The sequence below is a fragment of the Canis aureus genome, chromosome 2 (genome assembly GCF_053574225.1).
Source record: "Canis aureus isolate CA01 chromosome 2, VMU_Caureus_v.1.0, whole genome shotgun sequence".
NCBI lineage: Eukaryota > Metazoa > Chordata > Mammalia > Carnivora > Canidae > Canis > Canis aureus.
In genome coordinates this window covers 40,099,235-40,105,932 of record NC_135612.1, presented here as the reverse complement: position 1 = coordinate 40,105,932, position 6,698 = coordinate 40,099,235, and the positions used below count along the sequence as shown (strand labels likewise).

The following is a 6,698-nucleotide window of genomic DNA, read 5'->3' as shown; positions in this document are numbered from 1 at the left end:
TCTAGGGACGCCTGGGTGGCTCAGTGGTTGAGCATTTGCCTTCAGCTCAAGGCGTGATCACAAGGTCCTGGGATTGAGTCCCATATCAGGCTCCCCAGAGGGAGCCTGCTTTTCCCTCTGTCTATGTCTCTGCCTTTCTCTGTGTGTCTCTCATGAATAAATAAATAAAATCTAAAAAAAAAAAAAAAAAAAAACTCTGTAAGACTTAAGGCAGCATCTATAAACCCTCCCACCTAGACATCTAGATTTCTAAGAATAGTAAGGGCATATATTTCTTTTCTTTTTTAAAGGCGGTTTTTGTTTTGTTTTGTTTTAAGATTTTATTTATTTACTCATGAGACACATAGAGAGAATAAGGGCATATTTTTCCACAACAGCCTTGCATGTGGCCCAAAGAGAAGCCCATTTTAGAAAAAAATATGGATATAGGGTTTTTGTTGTTGTTGTTTGTTTTTGCCATGGTGTGATACCTAATAACATTCAGAGGGAACCCAGAACATTTTAAAGACAAATATTTACTAAAGTACCATAAACTTTATTTATTTATTTATTTATTTATTTATTTATTTATTACCATAAACTTTAAATAACAGGTATAGAGACAGTTCAAAATGAATAGAGCTCTCTAGGCCCCCATTTTTTTATGGGCAGGAAGCAGGTTAAGAAAAATATCTTCTAATGAAAAGAAAAGATAAAGAGGTAGAGCCAAGATCACCGAGGATAAATTAAAGAGCTCCAAACAAATAATAACCAGGCAACCACTTCCAGGGAGCAGAAATGGACTGTAATTAGGTAAAATTTGTTGCCCTCTATAGATATGTGCCTGGCTGGGCTTCATAATTGCAAAGGACAAAATGATCACTATATGCTTCCTATTCTTTTTCTGAGTTTATATAACTCAGATGACAGGATATCCTAATAAAATTGCCTGAGCTGCCGCCACCACCCCTACCCCCCGAAATTGCCTAAAGCCCCTTGTTGAGGGTTATTGAAGTCATACATTAAGAATAATGTCTTTGAGGAACACACACACAAAGCCCCTCAATTCCTATTTGGGCTTATCATCTTTCATAGCTGAATTGGTTCAATAGAGGAATAGTCTCACTATCCCACACATGCTCTCCCTGTTACACCTTGTATCACATCAAACAGATTTCCTTTGCTTCAAGCATTGTCCACACAAGGCATGTGTTTGTGAAACAGGCTATAACAAAGACCTGAGTTAAAAGTGAGAGCAGAGTCATCTTGAATCTCCGATCTTTTTCCTTAGAAATTTCCTTGAACATATTTACCAGCACAGGCTCCAGCCTTCTGTGAAACTATCTAGCCCTCTCTTCCCCTCTTTATTCTTCTCTGTCCTCCACCCCCAAATCTTTGCCGCTTCCTCTGGAGAACTTGGCTCTGGGGCTCCATTTGGATATCCAAAGGTTCTGCTAGACTGGAATCTCTCGAACACTTCTCCCTCTTCCACTAGCGTATGTTAAGAGAAAAAAAAAAGCCATAAGGAGATTTCTTTCTTTGCTAATATGAATTATGCTGCCTTCTGCGGAAAGCAGCGATAGTTATGGTTAATTTGGGCTTCCTATTTCTCCTTTTCCATTACTTTTAGATAGCACTAAGTAAAAACAATGGTTTAGATAAGAGTTGACATAATTATATTTAAGGCTAAAGTAGAAATCACTAAGAACGATAAGATGTGGGGCACCTGGGTGGCTCAGTGGTTGAACATCTGCCTTCAGCTCAGGTCATGATCCTGGGGTCCTGGGATCGAGTCCCGTATTGGGCTCCCTGCAGGCTCTCCTTCTGCCTGTGTCTCTGCCTCTGTCTCTGTGTCTCTCATGAATAAATACATAAAATCTTTAAGAAAAAAAAGATTAGATGCTGCGAATATGAAGTTTTATTCCACATGAAATTTAGTACTATTTTAAGCTTTTTAAGATTATGATTATAAAGAAAATAATATAATCTCAAAATTGAGATAAATATCTGCTATGAAGGACAAAAATAGGGTGGGATGGAGGAAGAGGATGAGATTCTCCAAGGTTGCCACCCACAAACATCAGATAATTGCTTTACTCTGGTCATTGATTTCAGTAGCTCAAAAGCTAAATAAATACCAAAATGAAACTTTTTTTAAACCATTGGCTGGCATGCTTATTTTAATTGTACAAGTTTAATTACAATATTTAAAGCTAGTTACAGCTGTATAATTTAGTCATATTTATTATTTTGCCGTATTTGTATGTATGTATATAAAATGCATTGTGTTGTATAGGCCAAGCTGTTGAAATATTGCCAGAATGGTTCTTGATATTCCAAAAACTAAGCACGAACTATAAAGGGGGAGGGTTAATAGATTGAACTACATGAAAATATAAAACTTCTACCTATCAAAACACACACTTAGGGCTTTGAAAACATGGCAGAGAAAAAGCAAAGAAAAAAGATAGCTGTGGTTTCAGAAAATCTCCTGAAAAAGAGGAAGGCTTATCAGGCCCTGAAAGCCACTCAAGCAAAGTTGGTACTTTCGGACAAGAAGGAGCAGGAGAAAATAAAAGAGCTCAAGTTTAACCGACTGGAATGGCTCCTACATGATTGATTCCTGGTGGCAGCAACGTGACAGGGTGCACCTCAGACGTCTAGAAGTGAAACCTCATGGTTTGGAAGTGCCACATAAACATTCCTTGGCCTTTGTTGTATTGCATCCAAAGGATTAATAGAGTGAATTCACTGGTGCAGAGGACCATTGCAGGGCTTCACCTAAGGATTTTCAGTGGTGACTTTGCCAGAATGATCCCTCCCACCCCTAGACCATATAAACACCGTGCATATAGAAATGAACCTTATGTAACCTGGGGATTTCCAAATCTGAAGTCTGTCCAGGAACTCATCTTGAAACAAGGACAAGCCAAGGTCAAGAATAAAACCATCCTGGGGCACCTGGGTGGCTCATTAGTCCATTAAAGTTCTGACTCTTGATCTCAGCTCAGGTCTTGATGGCAGGGTCCTGAGTTCAAGGCCCCCAATGAGTTTTTATTTTTAAGATAGCCTAAATAAATAAATAAATTTTAAATAAATTTTAAAATAAATAAATATTTTATTTAATAACAAAGTAAATTTTTATTTTAAATAAGTAAAGAAATAAATTAATTAAAAGATAAATAAAACCATCCCTTTGACAGACAGTACAGTGATTGAGGAGCACCTGGGGAAGTATGGTGTTATTTTCTTGGAAGACCTCATTCATGGAAATTGCCTTTCCTAGGAAGAATTTCCAAACAATCTCTGAGTTCTTACATCCTTTCCATATCTCCGCAGCCCCTCCTGCTCCCAGGAATAGAGTAGGCTTCTTCAAGGAGGTGGGCTGACCTGGCTATGGAGTAAATGCATCAATCAGCTCATTCGGCAGTGGAATTAAATCCAGAATATCTGCAAGCACAATGCATTGGAGGCATGTGTTTGTCTTTTTGAGTTGTTATCTGTATCTTCAAAGATTATCTTTGACTATATCTTCAGAAACTGAAGAGAGTGGTCAAGGAAAAGGTGATGATATTCCTGGCAGGCACTTCTCATCATAGCCCAGTTCCAAGGAAAAGTACCAGCACTTTTTCCACATTGGCTGTCACTGCAACCTCTGAAGTCAGCAAACGACTCATGCCATGGAAGATGGAGTCCTGCTGTGTCACATCTCACATCTTCTATCCTGGGGTCTGATGAACAAATACCCAATCATGAATATAAAATAGCAGTGGGCCAAGCTCAGGGACATATTTGAACCTGGAGGTTCCTGGGGCCTTATTTTGAAAGGAACTTGAAATATAATTACAAAGAAGAGAACAAAAAGTGTGGGGAGAAAACACACACTTAAAAAAAAAAATCAGTGTAAACTAGGAGAAAACCTTCACAACACATATAAACTTTAAGGGATTAATTCAGAATATATGCATATCAATATGAAAAAATTAACAGAATAAGAAAATTGTAAGAGACAAATGGGCCATTCATAAAAGTAAAATAAGAAAGACTCAATTCTGCTAATAATCAGGAAAATGCAAGTTAAAACCACAAGTGCTTGTGGAAGTCAGGTAGGTAATGTTAGGACAGAGCGCAAACCAAGTGTTTCAAAATGAGAAGTGATGCTAACTGGAAAATTGGAGTATGCAACTTCTACCCAGCTCTAGCAGTTGACATGAGGAAATGATTCCTGTTTGTTCAAAAGGTGCCAGGCTTTTATATGAAATTTCACAATTCTTAAAACACTCTACAGACCAAACAAAGATGTTCAAGACCCAATACAGTTCTCAGGGCATGAATTTGCAAACTTTAAACCCCTGTTGGAAGAAAATATGTTATCTCTATAGCAAGGCTCCAAACTTACTCCTTTTTAAAAAAAAAAAGATTTTATTTATTTATTCATGAGAGACACACAGAGAGAGAGGCAGAGACATAGGCAGAGGGAGAAGTAGGCTCCATGCAGGGAGCCCGATGTGGGACTGGATCCCAGAACTCCAGGATCACGCCCTGGGCCAAAGGTGGCACTAAACCCCTGAGCCACCCGGGCTGCTCTCCAACTTATTCCTAAAGAGAGTGGGCCCCCAATTATCATGTTGCAAGGCTTTTAGTACTTTTCCCCTTCCTACAAAGTTGTGGGCACCACAAGATCTCTTTGATGACTATTTGGTACCCAACACAAGCATTGCATGTTAATTCTTCTAGTATTTCTTCACTTTGTCTCATTAACAGTTTATTTCAACTATGTTATTTTTTTACATTGACCATGTTTTTCTTATCAACATTATTGTGTTATAATACAACCCTAATTCTCAGAGTAGATCAATGGCTCAGAGTTGGTCATGAAAGCTTAAAAGCAGTGTTCAAAAAGAAAAAAAAACATATACCTTAAAAAATGTACGAATGGATGAAGAATATGTGAGATAAAGATATAGATATATACATACACACAATGGAATATTACTCAGCCATAAAAAAGAATGAAAATTTGCATGAACATGTTAAAGAATATAAAGAAAAATCAGGATTAAATTAATGAAAATGAGTTTTCCTAGTTTTACTGAGATGTAATTGACATACAATAATGTGTAAGTTTAAGGTATACAACCTAATGATTTGATATACGTGTATATTATGAAATCATTACTACCATAAGTTTAGTTGACATCCATTACCTCATATAGCTACAAACTTTTTCTTGTGATGAGAACTTTTAAGATCTACTCTCTTGGCAACTTTCAAATATGCAATAGAACGTTATTAAATATAGGCACCATGCTGGACATTTACATACTCATTTATTTATCTTTTAACTGGAAGTTTGTGCCTTTTGATCACCTTCACCCATTCTCCTATCCCTTAAAGAAGTAGTAGGAGAAAATGCAGTGAATCTCTCTACCATCTTGAAGAAAGTTCTTTCTTTACATAACATTGTTAAAATTCATAAAGAGAAAGACAGGTTTGACTTGTCCAAAATTAAAAACTGATGATAGATAACAAATGTCATATAATTTCACTCATATGTGGAATTTAAGAAACAAAACAGGTGAACAGAGGGGAAGGGAAGAAAAAAATAAGATAAAGACAGAGAAGGAGTCAAATCATAAGAGATTCTCAAATATAGGGATCAAACAGAGCTGCTAGAGGAAAGGTGTGGGGAGGGATGGGGTAATTGAGTAATGAGCATTAAGGAGGCCACTTGATGTTATGAGCACTGGGTGTTATATGTAAGTGATGAATCACTAAATTCTACTCCTGAAACTAATACATTATATGTGTACTAACTTGAATTTAAAAAAAAAATCTTGAAAGAAAAAAAACTTATGATAGAAAAGATAGTACCAAAACAGGCAAAGAAAAGTAGGAACTTCCATACTGTCTTCCATAGTGGCTAAATCAATTTATGATCCTACCAACAGTTCATAAGGGTCCCCTTTTCTTCACACCTTGCCAGCATATGTTATCTCTTATTCTTTTGATCACAGCCATTCTAACAGCTATAAGGTGATATCTCATCGTGGTTTTGATTTGTGTCTTCCTAATTATTAGTGATGTTGAGCACCTTTTCATGTACCTGTTGACCATTTGAATATATTCTTTAGGAAAATATCTATTCGGGGCCTGTACCCATTTTTCTAATTGAATTGGATGGGGATTTTGCTATTGAGTTGTAGGAGCTCCTTATATATTTTGAATATTAACCCTTTATCAGATATGTAGTGTGCAAATATTTTCTGCCATTCCGCAGGTTGCCTTTTCATTTCGCTGATTGTTTCGTTTACTATGTAGAAGCTTCCTAATTTGGTGAAGTCTCACTTGTTTATTTTTGCTTTTGTTGCTTGTGCTTTAAGTGTCATAGTCCAAAAAGTATTGCAAAGACTAATGTCAAGGAGCATTTTCCTTATATTTTCTTCTAGGAGTTTTATGGTTTCACATCTTACATTTAAGTCTGTAATCCATTTTGAGTTAATTTTTGTAAGTGATGTAAGATAATACTCAGTTTCTTTCTTTCTTTCTTTCTTCTTTCTTTCTTTCTTTTCACTGTTTCTTTCTTTTGCATGTACATTTCCAATTTCCCCAGCACCATTTATTGAAGAGACTATCTTTTTCCCAATGAGTATACTTAGCTCCTTTGTCAAAAATTAGTTGACTGTATATATGGGGTTTTATTTTGGGGGATCTCAATT

At 36.5% G+C, this 6,698-nt stretch overlaps 1 pseudogene; it reads left to right on the top strand.

The window, feature by feature from the left end:
* Nucleotides 1-2,419: 2,419 nt before the first annotated feature.
* On the top strand, nt 2,420-3,418 carry LOC144290521 (large ribosomal subunit protein uL30-like; annotated as a pseudogene).
* The last annotated feature ends 3,280 nt before the right edge of the window (nt 3,419-6,698 follow it).